The sequence below is a fragment of the Mustela erminea genome, chromosome 9 (genome assembly GCF_009829155.1).
Source record: "Mustela erminea isolate mMusErm1 chromosome 9, mMusErm1.Pri, whole genome shotgun sequence".
NCBI lineage: Eukaryota > Metazoa > Chordata > Mammalia > Carnivora > Mustelidae > Mustela > Mustela erminea.
This window is the reverse complement of record NC_045622.1, coordinates 108,600,997-108,618,208: the sequence shown is the minus strand read 5'-3', so window position 1 is coordinate 108,618,208 and position 17,212 is coordinate 108,600,997. Positions and strand designations below refer to the sequence as shown.

At 54.3% G+C, this 17,212-nt stretch overlaps 1 protein-coding gene across 4 annotated transcripts in view; it reads left to right on the top strand.

The window, feature by feature from the left end:
- Positions 1–17,212, top strand: part of PC (pyruvate carboxylase) — a 96,590-nt gene that overhangs the window by 53,330 nt on the left and 26,048 nt on the right. The window lies entirely within an intron of this gene.

The window sequence follows — 17,212 nt, the reverse complement described above, 5'->3', positions numbered from 1 at the left end:
TTAATTAAATAAATAAATGGACTCCCCATCTTCATGGATCAGAATTAATCCTGTTACAATGACAGTACCCTCCCCCTCCAGTGACCCACAGATTCAGTGCAGGGTCTTTTACAATGTCTGCTGCCTTTAGTTGAAGAAACTGGCAAGATGATCCTAGACTCCACATGGGAGTGCAAGGGAAGCAGACAACCAGAAGAATCTTGGGAAAGAACTCAGTTGGAGGACTCAACACTTTCTGACTCAGAACTTGGTACAAAGCTACAGTAATCAAGACAGTATGGTGTTGGCATAACGACAGACATAGAGATGAACGGAATGGAATTGAGAGCACAGAAATAAATCCTCACACTTACGGTCAATTGGTTTGTGACAAGGGTGCCAAGACAGTTTAATGGCGCTGGAACAGCTGGATGTCCTCATGCCAAAGAATGAAATTGGACACCTGCCTTTTCCCACAGTCAGAGATCAAAATGGATCAAATACCTGAATGCAAGAGCTAAAACCATAAAACTTTCAGAAGGAAACACAATCGTAAATCTTTGTGAGGTTGGGGTAGGTAGCGGTTTCTTAGCTACAATAGCAAAAGCACAAGCAGTAAAATAAAATAGATCAGTCAGACTTCATCAGTATTGAAAACTGTGCAGCAAAGGACACTGTCAAGAAAGCAAAAAGGCAACGCAAAGAATGGGAGAAAATTTTTGCAAATCTTATAGGGAATTTCTTTCTAGAACTTTTATCTAGAATATATAAAGAACTCTTACAACTTAGCAGTAAAAAGACAAATAATCCAGCTTAAAAATGGACAAGGGAGGGACACCTGGGTGGCTCAGGTGGTTAAGCACCTGAATTTGGCTCAGGTCATGATCTCAGGGTCCTGGGATCCAGCCCTGTGCTCAGCAGGAATTCTGTGTGTCTGCCCCTATGCCTCCCCCGCACCCGCAGACACACACTTGTGCTCATGCATGTGTACTCTCTCTCTCTCAAACAGATAAAGTCTTTAAAAAAAAATAAAAATGGACAAGGGATCTGAATAGACATTTTTTCCGAAGAAGATAGACAGATGGCTAGTAAGCACGTGAAAGTACACTCAACATCATTAGCATCAGGGAAGTGTAAATCAAAATGACGATGAGATGCCACTTCGTACCCTCTAGGGCGGCTGCTCAAAAAGCCAGTTAGAAGGGCTGGCGAGGATGTGGGGGAGCTGGTGGGCTCTAAGATGGAGCCGCTGCTGTGGGAAACAGTCCGGCAGTCCCTCGAGCAGTTAAACATAGAGTCCCCATAGACTCCAGCTGCCTGTCCCGAGCTGAGAGATGAAACACGTGTGCACCCAGAATCCCGCACACACGTGCTCACGGCAGCGCTGTTCCTAACAGCCAGCGCGTAGGAACATCCACCGGATGTCCACCTGCCCGAGACCGGGTAAGACGCGGTCTGTCTCTGCAGGGGGCAGTACTTGGCAGTGAAAGGGACTGAAGGTCTGGCCCCTGCTTTGATGTGGAGGAACCTCGAGCACCTTTTGCTGAGTGAAAGAAGCCAGACACGAAGGACCTTCTTACTCCTTTATATGAAACATCCCGAATGGGCAAACAGAGAGAGAGAGAGAGAGACAGAGAACCTTAGCTTAGTGAGCTGGGACTTGGCGGAGGGGACAGCTAAGCGGTATGGACGTGCTCTGGAACGGATTGTGGTGACGGATAGACGACTCCATAGACGAAACACCACTGAATTGTACTTCAGTGTGCGAACTGTCTGGTTTGTGAATTTGACCTCAATAATGCTGTTTAACAAAACCCACTCAGACCTGGCCCCGGGCGGTGATCCCATAGGCCAAGTCTGTGACTTCATGAGGAACTGCCGCTGGCGGGGCAGAGGTGCTGCCTGCCACGGAGCACCCTCCGCCTCCTTTTCTGGGTCTCAGAGCATGGGAAGACCCCGTGGAAAATTTTATTTCCAACCCAGTTTGCATTTTGGTTTGGTGAAATGGTTCTGGAACTCTTCTGTGAGCCAGGCACCAAACTAGGTAGGCTCGTGAAAAACAGGGGGTCTGGATTTGGACGGGCTTGGTGATTCTTTTTTTTTTTTTTTTTTAAAGATTTTATTTATTTATTTGACAGAGAGAGATCACAAGTAGGCAGAGAGGCAGGCAGAGAGAGAGAGAGGAGGAAGCAGGCTCCCCACGGAGCAGAGAACCCGATGCGGGACTCGATCCCAGGACCCTGAGATCATGACCTGAGCCGAAGGCAGCGGCTTAACCCACTGAGCCACCCAGGCGCCCGGGCTTGGTGATTCTTGAGTGGGCTTCTCTCTGTGGGCCCTCCTGAGGCTGATTTTTTCTTATCAGTAAAGTCAGGGTTGAACTCCTGGGATTGTGGTATGAATTAAGCAAACTAGAAGGGACCTGGCATCCAGTAGGCAGAAAATTAAAGTTCCCCTGGGGCAGGCTCAAAGATGAGTGAGATGTGACCACAGAGAGCTTGAGGTCCGCCCTCAGCCAGCACCAGCTACCTAGCACCCAGGGAGAGGCACGCAGGAAGAGGACACCAGACACCTGACTGGCTCTGGGCCATGGTTGGGAAACCAAGGGAGGTTCCCTGTGGGAGGGGCCTCGAGAGTGGGAAGATCCCCTTGTCATATATTGTATTTACTTTTTTTTTTTTTTTTTTTTTTGAGAGGTCGGGGCATTGAGAGAGCCCGGAGCGGGGTGGTCGAGGGCAGAGGGAGAAGCAGATGCCTGCTGAGCGGGGAGCTGATGAGGGACTCAGTCCCGGTTCCAGGCCCCTGGGATCATGACCTGTGCAGAAAGCAGGCGCAGACGCTTAATTAACCAACTGAACCAGCCAGGTGCCCTGTATTTACTTATATTTTGAATATTCAGCCCTATGATGTAAAGTCAAAAGGGTAAATGGTTCAAGATAGACTTTTTCCTCACATCTCTTCTGCAAAGGCACCTGCTGTTACCCGCCCCTCGAGTGTCCGTCTATGAATATTCTGCATGCATAGAAGCAAACCTATGTCTCTGTAGCGGAGTCCTGCTGGTGGGACAGGTTGGACTTCTCCCCTGCTGGTGCCTGGGGACAGAAGGCTCGGGCTAAGGTGTCATTTATGCCGCCGCCCTTCCTCCCAGTTGTGTTCAGACAGGCTCACCGTGGGTCCCATCAGTAGGAACGCGGGCTCTGCTTTCCTTCAGGTCCCCTGGAGAGAGGGGTGCCCGTGGAGAGGATCCTGCCTGGTCCTTGCCTTACCTGGCATGCCACCTCTCTCTACAGCTCCTGCCCCCTTTCTGGCCTGTCCGCCGTCTCCTTTTGGTGGGGCTTGTCCAGGTAGCTTCCTGAGAAGGAGTGCCAGGTGCGGGGGAGCTCAGGCACGGCGGCCTGTTTCTGTTTTACCTGCATAGGGCATTGGTAGTTTAACTGGATGAGGGGTTTCAGGTTTGAACTTTTTCCTTTGCGGTTTTGAAAGGATTGCTTTGTACTTTTTTGGCCCCCAAGTTGCTGTTGAGAAATGCAGACCTCATTGATGTCTGATTCTTTGTGTCCTCTCCCCCCTTTTCGGAAAACTCACAAGACCTGAAATTTCACAACATGCCTGGTGTGGGTGTGGGTTCGTCCGTCTTGTTGGCTCCGGGTGCGCCCTTCCGTGTGGAAATGTGCTTCTCTGGAGGGAGTTTCTAGAATTTACTGTAACCCCTTTATTTTTCTGTGCTCTCTCTATCTGAGACTCCTGTCACTCAGCTCTCGGGGCCCTTGGACAGCCCCCAGATTCTCTTCACTCTCGGGCCTGTTTTCGTTTTTTGTCTTTCTGCTTCCATTTCTAGGAGGTCTCCCCTACCTTGTCTTCCAGCCCTTCTGTGGATTCATTCGTTTCCCCCATCATATTTTTAATTTCCAAGGGCTCTGTCTGCTCTCTGAATGGGCCTTGGACAGTATGTGCACAGCCTGTTGATTCGCTGGTATTGTGGGCTTTCCATACTTCTCAGAGGATGCTAATGTGTGTTTGTCTTTCTTTCCTTGCCCAGGCTGTTTTCTCCCAGTTGCTTTTTTCTGCTGCTTTCTTTTGGTCTCTACCCTTGAGGGCATCTGTCCTCATCAGGGGCTGCAAGCTGCCTGGTTTCTGAGCTGCACAGAAGGTGACGTGCGTGTCCTTTGTTGGGAACCTCAGTGTCATATCCTGAGGTCTTCCCTCTTGAGTTGGGTCAGGTCTCCGAGGAGGGGAAGGGCAGGCTGCTGTGTTGTGAGAGCCGAGAGGGGTACGGGGCAGGATGCGTAGGCTTACTTAAAATTCCTCCACCATTTTTGACAAGGTAACCAGGCCTTCAGCTGGGCCTCCTGTCCCCCAGTATAGACCCAGAGCTTTGCCATCTCCAAAGAGTAAACATCTGTTCTTTGGGAGGTAAACATCTGTTCTTTGGGAGAGGCCAGGAGGGGGATGGTCTACAGCCACACGAGGAACAGTTCATCCCAGGCCCCCGGGGCCACGGTTCCCTAGGCTTTCGTGGATTCTGTGGAAGAGACCGCTGCATGTGGGCAGCCTTCCCCGCCACCCAAGCGAGGCCTCGAGGCCAGTTTTTGAGAACTGTCTTCCGGCTTCCACAGTTGCTTGGCTGTGGTCTACTCTCCTGGTCTCCCTGTCATTGAGGTATAGAGCTTTATAAAAACAAAAAATTCTTCACTTGGGTTTTGGTGGAATTTTAAGAGAAAGGAAAATGAGATGCCACAAGCAGGCTTTGCACGGATCAGCACAAGGAGAAGGGTGGTCAGTGGGGGAGTTCCGGGGAAGACGTGCTCCCAGGGAGATGGGGAGTGCTCGGGTTCTTTGGGAACAAGAAGGAGGCAGTTTGGCTGGAGTTAGAAGATTCGGGAGGCTGAGGACCGATGGGTAGTGAGGATGGAAAGGAGGTGGTGCTGGTGATAGGAGAGGGCCTGCGGGGGCGGGGGAGAGCTGACCTGCAGGTAGTGGCGTGGGGGTTAGAGGAGAGTGAAATAAGGCCTCGGTCGGGGGCGCTAACTACCGGGCGTACGTAGCACGGATCAGTAGCTGAATCCAGCCGAGGGTCATGGCTGGTCATGGTGAGGAGGGTTTTGCACTAGTCAAAGGCCATAGTCTAGGGTGTGTTCAAAGAAGCGAAAGGAAGGAGGACCCTAGTTTAAACCCTAGTTCCTGGGGAGACGGAAGACAGGAAGAAGTGTGGGGCTTGGGTTTTGGGGTGTTATTTGGGGGAGCAGGAAGAGGGTGAGGAGGGAGGGCTAAGTTCTGTTTGAGAACAGACATTGGACATGTCCATCCAACAGCTGGTATTTTAAATCCTCGCACTTCAATCTGCAAATGCCTGTGTTGTTTAAGGGGGGGTGTGGCGGGCGGGGGGATGGGGGGAACACGGTGTCAAGGATATGAACAAAGAAATCCGTCCCTTAGAAAACAAAACAATAATTATGATGTTGTTAAATGAGATTATCAAAAGAATCTTTAGGTTGATATTCTCACAGGTTAATTGGTGTCACGGGATGGGTTCTGAGCTGCGGGAAGACTCAGAACGTGCCAGATTCATTTCTTCCTCGGCTCACCCTCATGTTTTAACTGAATTAAGCACTTGTATGTCAGGCTTTTACAATGGAGACAGAGGCCTCTTTATTTGGATTCTGTAGCCAAAGGAGAAAATGGAGAAGGGGCGCCATTCACCCCCCACACCCCACCCCCAGTCTCTGCAACACGCACCACGGCGGCGGTCTGCTAGGCTCTCTGGTGCTCCGTCTGTGCCTGTCCCAGAGGTGGGGAAAGGGCCCTGATCGCCGAGTTTGCCAGTTTCTGCGGTCTACATCTGTCCAGTATGGCCGAGCGTCGGCTCCCAGTGAGATGCCACAGAGCCCGCAGTGGGGCAGGTGCAGAGTCAGGGAGCCGGTGGGAGCGGGTGGGAGCGGGTGGGAGCAGCCGCATCCGCTGCGTGTGGCTCAGGTGGGTCCCCGATGACGTGATGGGCTGGGCAGGCAGACCCTGTTTCTTAGGTTGTCTTGTTGGGGTCGAGGCGTGCTTCAGAGTGTCCTCACAATAAGCAATGCTTCATGGCACAGCCCAGCCTCGACTGGACCTCAGCTGTCCTCTGGCCCTCCCTTCCAGGCCTTCCCCCGCCACCTCTCTCCATCAGAAGCAGGGCCAGCCCCGCCGTCCAGCTTCTAACACGAGAAGCTGACAGTTACAGCGAAAGCTGCTTCGTGCCAGGCGCGGAGCCGAGGGCTTCACAAGCATGAACTAACTCGTGGTTGTCTTTGCAACAACCCTATGTGCTGTTGCTGTCACTACGATGAAGATGACAGAGGTTAAGCAACTTGTCCAGAGTCCATGGGCTCAGTGGAGCCCTGATGTGAACCCGGGCGGTGGGACCCCAGGACTGTAAGCAGGGTCTTCCCTGTCCGCTGCGCTCGCGTCTGAGAATTTCCCTCGCAGGTTTCTTTCCTCTCACACCCAGCTGGCCCCCAGCACCACTGGCTTGTTGGGGTAAAATACAGACAAAATAGGCTGCCTAGTTAAATTTAACTTTGGATAAACAGCAAATAATTTTGTAATATACCCAACATAGTGCATGGGATATACTCACACTTTGAAAAATTTATCTGAAATCAGATCTGAATTTATCTGAATATTTACCTGAAATATTTATTTCAGATAAATTTTTTTATTTATCTGAAAATCAGATCTTAACCAAATGGCCACCCTCAGCTAGTTTTATGGCGGTTGAGAGCACAGTCGGGAGGAGATCGAAGGGCCCGGTCTTGCTGTTGGTGGTTCTCTGGCCCGGCTGCGCTGAGGGCCGCAGGTCTCTGATCCACCGTACGCTGTAGAGAACAACATTCTTAACACCGAAACTCCTAAGGTGCAAATTTTGCTTTTGTTCCTCTAAAGAAAGAATATTAAAATACTGTTTTGTAGGAATATGCCAAAACTGCTTTTGCTTCCCCATTCTCCAAGGATAAGCATAACAGAAACTCAAGAAGTCTCATACAATCAGTTTCCTATTTTGCTATTCCAGAAGAGTCACTTGATCTAAACGGACTCTTTCGGAAAACTGTCTAAATTCTTTTAAGACCCCCTCAGAGGGAGATGCCACTGCTCTGTCTCATCTGTATCTTTTGCTGATCTGACTGGCCAGACGTTATTCTTAAACTCAAGTATCAGTCATCTGTGATGCGGCCTGGGCTCACCGCAACAGCTGCTGCTAACCAGGAGTTGGGGTGCCCTGCCATCTGCAGACTTTTCTTCCGTGGGCCGCTCTCTTCCGGTTGTGCCTCCTGGAACGTGATGTCTGGGCTTCTCAGCCTGTAGAGCCAGAGCGTAAGATCTACCGGCCATTTCACACCTTGGCCCGGTCATTGCATTAGCTGACACTGGGTCCCAACCAGCTACATATTGTAGCTGCCTGTGGCCAGGCGCTGGCATGTTTCTGCTGGGACTGTCCCAGAGAATGTCGGTACTTCTGTCTCGGGGGAGGAAGGCCTTCTCTATGGACTTCTGGTCAGTCTTTTCACTTGTACCGGGGAGACCCGCCTGGGCTTGCTTCAGTCTCCTACTGCCCTCCCCGCTTCCTCTCCCTCTGCTCTTCCTCAGACTCACAACCTACTTTGTCAGGCAGGAAGATGCCTTCCAGGTATATAATGGAAAATGGTTCATATTTAGAATATTTAAGGACTTATTACACTTAGTAAGAAAAAGACAACCGATCTAGTAGAAAAAGGGGCAAATGATATGAACAGGCAATTCATCAAAGAGAAAACCTAAAAACCATCTCAGTAATCTTAAGAAAATATCCAATTTTACCAATAATCAGAGAAATGACTTTCTGCCCATGAGACTGACAAAAATCAAAGTCTGACAGAAGAGTGAGCAGGGATGTGGGGAAATAGAAATTCTGTTGTGCTTCTGGTGGCTGCGTGAGTTACCAGGACAGCTGCCTTAGAGAGCTGTTAGGCAGTATTGATGTTGAAAATGTGCCTGCTGGGGGCACCTGGGTGGCTCAGTCAGTTGAGTTTCTGAGTCTTGATTTTTGGCTCAGGTCACGAGATCGGGCTCAGTGTCGGGCTCTGCACTGAGTATGGGGCCTGCTTGGGAGAGTCTCTCTCTCCCTCTGCCCCTGCCCCCCCCCCCATCCCTCCCACCGCGACTTGTATACACACAGGCACGCGCGCACACACACACACACACACACACACACACACACACACACTCTGTCTCTCTCTCTCTCTCTCTCTCTTTAAAAAAAAAAGGTAAAATGTGCCTGCTGTCTGAGACAGCAGTTCCAATTCTACATGTAGGCCCTGGAGAAATTCCCACACATTTTGTATATGAGTTCAAGGTTATTCATTTTTTAATATATTTTTTTAAAGATTTTATTTATCTGACAGAGAGATCACAAGCAGGCAGAGAGGCAGGCAGAGAGAGATGGGGGAGGCAGGCTCCCCGCTGAGCAGAGAGCCCGATGCGGGGCTCCATCCCAGGGCCCTGAGATCATGACCTGAGCCGAAGGCAGAGGCTTTAACCCACCGAGCCACCCAGGCGCCCCAATTTTTTAATATTTCAATTGAGATTACTGTGGTTGTTTCCAAACATCCATAAAAATGAAGCAAATAGTACCATGAATTTGCTTTACCTGCCCCGAGTTGCAACAAGGATCTGTCAATCTTTCATCACCGTTTTTTGTTTTGTTTTTGTTTTTCAGATTTTACTGATTTATTTGACACACAAGAGAGAGAAATCACAAGTAGGCAGAGAGGCAGGCGGGGTGGGGCCGGGGGGAAGCAGGCTCCCCACCGAGCAGAGGGCCTGTTGTGGGACTCAGGACCCTGAGATCATGACCTGAGCTGAAGTCAGAGGCTTAACCCACTGAGCACCCCCTGCGCCCCACATCACAGTTTTTAATCGCTAAAATTGGAGGCCACCTCTGGTCTGTGTCTCTCATTTGAGCATGGTTGAGCTGTAGTCTGTATACTATTATACAGCTCATTAAAATTAATGAGCTAGAACGACTTGTAACAATGTGGATAGATTCCAAATACATTGGGTGAAAAGAGTGAGTTAAACAATGATAGTGTATCATTTATGGAAAAATTAAAACACAGGTATATGGCCTGGGTACACATCTGTCTGATCAGTGTAAAATCCACAAAGGGGGAGCAGCACCCCCAGAGACTGGCCTGTGCTGGCCCCTGGGGGTCAGGGGAGGAGGAGAGAGCCGGGGGACGGGACTGGAAGAAAAGCAGGAGAAACTGCGCTGTTCGTGGGATGCGCTTTTCATTTTGTGAACTTGAACTGTAATGTTACCGAAGTGATTCATGCACACTTGGGAGGTCAAATTGTGTCATGAGGCTCCAAAACTCCTTCAGTCCCTGTCCAGCCTGCCCTCCCTGATTGTCTCCTCAGAGACAAACCCTTCACTCCTAGCTGCTGCCCAGGCCGTGCATTCTGCTGTGCAAGAATTCATTTGCTTTTACCTCTGCCCCAGCCCCCCTCCTGCACGCACTTCCCGGGTTAGGAAACCGTTTTGGTTTAAGTACATTTTCAGTTTGTACATATTAAAATCAAGAAAATACTCACACTTGAGAACCCCTCGTGCATATGTGGAAACATTTCCTTGTACAACTTCTTGTACAATTTTCTCGTACAAGCTCCTCTTGCACGGCAGCTTCTTCGAGCTACTGTTGGCCCCATTCTTCATCCCAGTTGCACACTGCCCCTCCTCTCCATTTTTTCAAGGACTTCAGGCATTGTAGCCTTTTCTGTTGTTTGCTTACTGCCCCCTTCCCCTCTGTCTCCTGGACTCTCCCGCCCTGGCCCTTCTGGTTTCCGCAGTTGGCCGGGCAGGGGTTCCCGGTCACCATCTTTCTGAGCGCTCGCTCGCATCTCCTGTGCCATCTCCGTGTTCATCTCGGGTTATTTACTCTCTGGTCTTGATGCCCCTTCACCGGGAGCTTCCCAGGCGAACCAGCTCCTGGGCAGTAAGCTTGCCTTGGCTGGGTGTACCCGACACCATGTCTGTTTTGCCCCTGCACGTGATTGGTAGTCTAACCGGGTGGAGAGTTCTAGGTTGGAGGACATCTTCCCTCGGAAGTAGCTTCTGGCTCAGTGTCCCTGTTAACTGTTACGTGACCTTCTTCTCGTTCTCCATTTTGGAAGCATAGCAGCCTGGATGACGGCCCTGAAGGTCTCTGGATTCGCATCGTGGAACCTGTCAGTGGCAAAAGGGTTTTTGTGCAGGTGATGAAGGGAAGGACCTTGACATGGGAGATGGCCCCAGATTATCTAGGGACCCATTAATGCTGTCACGTGTGTCCTCGAGAGAGAGAGGCGGGAGATGATACGTGCCAGGGAAGGCTGAGTGCCCACACAGGCCAGGACCGGAGGGATGTGGCCACAACCCGAGGTGTCATAGGTGCCATAGGCAGGGGGCCGTGGAGTAGGACACCCCCTTCTGAGACTCTGGGGGGAGCATGGCTCTGCCGGCACCTCGCTTTGGGCTCATGCAGCTCATTTGGAACTTCTGGCCTCCGCCACGGGGAGGGCACAGATCCTTGTTGCTTCAGGCTGCCACGTCTGGGGTGGCTTGTGACGGTTGTGCCAGAAAACTCGTGCAGGAAGCTGGTGGATCCCGCCCGGCTCCCTTGCCAGGTGGGACTCACGGCATCATGCTGGCATCTCTAAGCGCCCTCGCCACCGCCGCCGGAGGGCCCGTCCCCAGCCCCGGGACTGCCGTGTGCCAGTCTTCCTGTTCTGCTCTCTGGGCGATGTCCTCAACTGTCTTCTCATTCTTCTATTTATTATGGTTAAAAGTGTCTGCAACTCTATTTTTAATTTCCTAGAGCTCTTTCTCGTTGCCTTTAAAATAGCTGCCGCCTTTCAAAGCGATAGCTTCTCTTACTTCTCTGAGATTAATTACAGTTTTTTTTTTTTTCCTAACTATCTCTCTCCATGTTACTCTTCTCCTCAGAGTTCTCCGTTTTTTATTTCCCATTTGTTTTGGTGAATTTGGGGTGACTGCCGCAAATACCTGGTGATCTTGGCTGTCCGTTCCTACTGAAGACTGACGGGGACGTGGGTTGGAACCTGGGTGGGGCAGGACCCTTAGGGCTGCTCATCTCTGGCTTCAGAGGGAAGACTGAGGCAGCCACTTCCCCCGGCACCTGCTGGTCACTGCGGCTCTTCCCTGGGCTGGTGGCTTCCTAGAGAGGAGTCCTTGTCGTGCTGCCTGCCCATCAGCCTGGGGCTGCCTGGTGGAGGCTGAGGGGTGTTTGGCGTCCCTGTCCTGCCTGGCCACCCTTCCCTGGTTCCTGGGCTCGAACTGGGCTCTGTCACTTGTCCCCCCGGGTGGAGCCTCTCTAGGGCCTGGGGGCAGGGGCAGCACCATCTGGTCTGTCTGGGTTTCACCTCCTGCGGCTCTAGACCTGAGCTCTCAGGGTGCAGGGAACTGTCGTGGGGAGGGTTTGGAGGACCTGGCGCGTGACCACAGGGGACTCAGGACCGCGTGGCCCTCACGGGGGCCTGCACGCGTTGCTCTTCCTCGCTGCTCTATACCTGCACTACTTCTATGTTCTTTAACTGGACGTCACCGTGCCATTCATCCCTGCTTTTCGGGCAGGAGCCACGGGTCGCTGCCCCGCATCCGAGAGGTGCTGGCAGAGCTGCCGTGTTTCCGGGTTCTTGTCTCTTCCCTGCATGGAACGTGCATTCCGCCTTCTGGTCTTTCCTTCTCAAATCCAGCTTCCTCAGAATGCCCAGGGGGTCCTGCCGGTCTCTCCTCGCCTGCCTGGTGTCTGGGCTGGGACCTCCTGCCCTGGGAGCTGCGGCCCCGGCCCGTGCTGTGCTGGCGAGCTCGCGACCGGGTGTCAGAGTTCCGGTGCAGGGCCCCGGCCTACGCAGCACGTTCGCTCCTGCCTCTGGCCTCAGTGCACGACCCCGGGCTGCTCCTCTTGTGCCTTTGCTCCAGCTGCCCCATCCCAGACCGTGGGCACCTTTTCCTCGGCCTTGAGGGTTTGGCCTTGAAGAGACGGCCCTGGTGTCCTTCAGGAGGTTGTCCTGCTGCTGCCCGCTCTCCGTGCGGCTGTGTGCTGGTGCTGGCGCTGCCCATGGTCACGGCCTCCCACTCGGCCTTCCCGGGAGGGGACACTGATCACAATCCTAAATAGCTGTGCTCTGAAGGCCCTGCTGTGGCCTGTGCCAGCATGAGTAGGTGAAAGAAAGGGACATTTTCCCAGCCTGTGTCTCCCCTGGTCCTGGTCCTTGGTTATAGGGTCTCTGAAGGTAATGGTCATTAGTGGGGAACCTAGTCTGTTAATTTCCTAGGCCTGCCATAGTGAAGTCCCCGAAACTCATAACAGAGATTTATTTTTAAAAGATTTTATTTATTTATTTGACAGACAGAGATCACAGGTAGGCAGAGAGGCAGGCAGAGAGAGGAAGGGAAGCCGACTCCCCACTGAGCAGAGAGCCCGATGCGGGGCTCGATCCCAGGACCGTGGGATCATGACCTGAGCCGAAGGCAGAGGCTTTAACCCACTGAGCCACCCAGGCGCCCCGAGATTTATTATCACTTCTAGAGGCCACAAGTCTAAAATCAAGGTGTTGGCAGGGCCTTGTTTCCTCCAAAAGCTGTAGGGGAGGGTCCTTCCTTCTCTCCTGGCTTCTGGTACTTTCCAGCAATCCTTCTAGATGAATCTCTCTGGACATGTGACCCTCTTCTTCCTGTGTGTCTTCACATGATCTGCTCTCTGTGTCTGTCTTTCTCTGGTTCCAAATTTCCCCTTTTTGTAAGGACAGCAAGCATATTGTATTAGGGCCCCCTAAGGGCCTCATTTTCACTGAATACCTTGCAGTTTCAATTAAGTTCACGTTCTGAGGTCCTGGGGTTGGGACTTCCATAGAAGACCTTGGGGAACACGGTTCAGCCCATATACTGGCATCCACTTCCCTGACACTTTGGGACTGGGGTGAACTGGGTGAGCGACTGGGGAGGCGATCTTCCATGACCCTTCTGCCGGGGTGGTGTGCTATGAAGGGGTCGGGGAGCTTCTTCCTGGCCCACTTACACGCCTGCTGCACTCTGGGGTCTGTCCCCCTGCATAGCCACCGTCCAGCCACTGTCCAGAACGAAGGCTTTAATGCTGGTCGCCTTACTCAGCTCTCCTGGCTCCTGGCTTCCATTCGGGACGGTGCTTTTTGCTGACTTTGCCCATTTAGTTAACTTCCTTGTCAGTACTTTGGGCTCTAATCTGTGTGCAGCGTCTGTGTGCTGCTCCGAGGAGGGGCATGACTCTTGGTCTCAGTGTTGTATATTTCTGGAAATTTGTGTGATCTGGAGCATTCATTCCTTTGTTCATTCATCCATTCATTCCCCAGACGTTTAATCACGGCGTCAGGCACGGTACAGAGCACTTAGGAGACGGTGAAGGACAAAATAAACGGAGGCTCCTCAGTGTCTCCTGAGATGGGTCCACAAATCGTTACATGAAGTGCTCCTTCCCAAGGGCAGACATGACCTCACGGACATCCTCCATAGACAGGAAGACAGAGGGGTGTGGGAAGGGCAGTGACAGAGATTTTCCAGGGAGGGTGTAGAGCTCGAGGTTAGATGTCCAGGAAGGTCTTCTGAGTGAGTCCTGAAGGATGTGGAGCCTTGGGGGTGACCGGCCTCGTGACACTGTCCTGGCAGGTGTGCGCTGGTCGGCAGTAGCTCTCCTTTTGCACCAGGGGGCAGTGTTTGACCTGCAGGTCGCCCTGTCCTTGGAAGAGGCTGGCTCAGGGCGGCCACTGCGGTGCCAGTTGCCCCGTCCTCGTCCCTGGCCTTCCCTGCCACCGCCCTGCACACCCAGGCCCCGGGCTCGCCTCCTCTCTCCCAGCCTGCTCCAGCCCCCGCCTCCGTATCCCGGCAGCCCACGCAGCGCGGTTGGGCCCAGGGTGGCTGTCCCGCCCTCCTCCCCTCTCCCTGCCGCCTTCAATCAAGGGCCCGTGGAGCCAGAACCACGCCGCTCAGGGTAGGAGCCCGCTGCGCTGCTCCAGGCCACGTGCTGTTTCCACGCCCGTCGCTGACTTTGTAGTCTCGCTCCCCTTTCTAATTCATCTGTCACCTTCACGGTTTCGTGTCCTCCCTTCGGCTCCCCCTACCCAGACATCTCAGCCTTAGTCAAGCCTCTCTTGGGTGCTTTGATACTGGCTCAGACCTTTCCTTTCATCTGTCCCCATTGGCCGCCAGCCCTGGGGCCCCCGATGGACACGCTGAGGACAGCACAGAGCTGCCTGGAGAGAAAGCTCGCTGGGAGCGGCCCCACGCATCAGAGGCTGGCTTTTGCCACGGCCGCAGTCCTCTGCCAAGAATCCTTTCCTCTGCTTTTGACCTGCTTTCACTGGCCCTGCCGAGGCCGGCTGGGGGCCAGGGCTGGAGCCTGGTGGGGCTGCCAGCGCTGGGAGGGCCGGAGCAGTAGATGTACGGGAGTCTTGTCTGTTCATTTGGAGATTCCTGGGGCCGGTTTCTGAGCCCGTTTCACCCCCTCCGGCTGCCCTCCTACACGCCTCCGACACAGACGTGCCGAGGGGCTTGGGAACAGGCGACGGGAGCCCAGCCTGGGGGCCTCCGAAACCACCATCATCCAGGCAGCCCCGAAACAGGGCCGTGGCTTCCCCTTCCAGTGTGCGCCTGCCCACCGCTGCCCTCCGAGGCTGCCGGAGATGCTGCGGGAGGACTGTTGAGGATGGAAGCAGGACACATCCTTGAAGGGGCGTTCTGGTTCCTGACGCCTGGCTACACCACGAAGGTGACTGCCCTCCCCTGGTCCCAGCAGGGCTCCTCTGGCTGAGGGCACACCCACCCTGAGTGCAGTGGCCTACTGTGTGGACCAAAATGTGGACGATGGTGGCCTGACAGAATCTGGTGCTGCTCCTGCTTGCAAGAGGCAGCCTGGGAGATGTAGTTGAGGTCTGAAGTGGTGGCACTTCCAGTGACATTTTGATGGCTTATTGGAGAAACTGAAGCTGCCCTGGCTTACAGGGGACATGGGGTTTCTGGCACTGTCCGCCTGTTCTCAGGTGGGGCCTGCAGAGGCCTCTGGTGGCCCTGCTGGAAGTTCAGGCCGGGGTTCGGGCAGCTTTGGTTTCCAGGCACCCATTGCGATCTGCTTTCAATGAAAGCCACAACTTACTCCTTTAGTTGGGGATGACTCCGTGTGCCCTGGTGGAGGAGAGCTCCCGCTCTGGAGGCAGCAGCCACACTGGGCTCAAACCCAGCCCTGCTGGGTCACCTGGGATGTGGTTCCTTATCTGTCCAAGGGCATGATGAGCACTGTAGAGAGTTGCTGGAGTCAGGTCTCGTCCCATGCGGTACCTGGTAGAGAGGACAGGCCCTGCTGGCGTGCAGTCAGCGCGGGTCCCGCCGGCCAGCCCCGTCCTGGCGTGCGGGCAGAGCCTGGGGAGTGCCGCGTGTCCTCGAAGCCGAGTGGGCAGATCATCGAGGCTGGGCAGAAGGGGTCGGTCCCCTTCCTCCTTCCACAGGTGGCTGCAGGCCCCTTCCTGACTTGATTGTCATCCCTGCCTTCCGCAAGGAGAACGCCGAGCCGCTCGGTCTCCTGTCGGAGAAACCCTGCTCGGGGAGGCGGGAGGTGTGGAGTCGCGCAGGAGGCTGTGCGGAGAGAGCAGCTGCCGGAGACCCTCCCTGCTTGCCTGGGCCTCCCGCTCGCCGCCAGGGCGTTGTTTACACGTCCCGAGTGAGAGTCAAAGCCTTCTATTCCCAGGCTCGAATGCACAACCCGAGGCCAAGGAAAGCGATCTGTCAGCTGGCATGTGCAGAAAATAGCAAACGGGCCTCTCGGGGGCTGCCAGCTCTCTGGAGAGAAAACCAGGGTAAGGGATCTGCGGGTGACCATGGGTGTTTTTCTGTACCTCTTTCTTCCCTGACCGTCGCCGAGGTCAGGGAAGGAGCCGTGGCGCATGTGTGTCCCCAGCGTGGAGCAGGGTGATGTGGCGTGCCTGAGGCGGGTAATCAGAGGCTCGCTGCACTCGGGCAGCATCAAGCGGCCTCTCCTGAGGAGATCCAGCTGGCGAGGCTGTCCTCCCGGGACAGCAGCCTCCCTGGCCCAAGGGTTCCAGGGCTTTCCAAGATGCCAGGTTTGGTTAACGAGGCCCTTGGAGCCTTTCAGCGAGATTCTTAGCCAAACTGCCAGTGAGTTTGAGGATTTTTTGGTTACCATCCACCCACCAAAAACCCATGGTGGGAGCCTGGGACCGGCCCCGCAGCACTCACCTGCGACCCGCACGTCGGGCTGGTCTCCGCCCCGCTGTGAGGGTGCGAAGGATGTCGCCTGGAACAGGGTCTGGGGGAGGCCCGCGCTCCGGACGCTGTTTCTGGGAAAGCGCCTCTGTGGGGAGAGGCTGGCGCTCAGGCCACTCCACTCCACCCTGAGTGCGGGGCCCCACTTAATGCCAGAGGCAGCCCCTCTGGGAGGGCTGTGGGAGGGCAGCCTGGTGCTCGGCAGCCTCCCGCTGCCTCCGCTCCCACCTCGGGGCTCTGCTTCTACCCCTGTGTCTGGCCAGGCGCCTCCCCAACAGTGTGGCTTCCTGCCTCCACGCCCACCGCCCCTGCCAAAAAAAAGCACTGCACAGGGGCGCCCCTCCCTCCCGGGTTGGGAGAGGGGGCGAGATGCAGGCAGCAGTGGAGTCCGCCCGCGCAGGGCCTCCCTTTGGCCCATCCCAGAACCCACAAGCTCAACACACCCGGAGTGGACTCGTCACACGCAACTCACAGATGTCCTGCTTCCCGGAGGAGAGGGCTCTGTGAGGCAGCCCGCTCCTGTCCTGCCCGTTTTCTCCAGCTGTAGTTGATTCTGGAAAGGCCTTAGGAGACACTGGGCAGCTGACCCCCAACCTCTGGGTTTCGGGTCTAGGAGGAGCAGAGGATTTGACAAGGGACGAGGCAGGATGCTGGGTGAGCCATGTTCTAAGAAGGGTGCACATGTGCTGGGAACGAGAGGACATTTTCGTTGGTCCCTGTGTCCTCCTAGGAGCCGGGCAGTGGCGCTGGCGGGAGGGGATGGGGAGCAGGTCAGGGTCGTGTGTGACTCCACTATGTGTGGAGCTTCTGGGCTCTGTCTGGGCTTCGAGGAGCAGCATGACCTCTGTCCTCTGTCAGGCACATGAGCTGCTCCCTGCTAGCCTCCCCCTGCGCTCGGCCCACTCCCTGATGTTT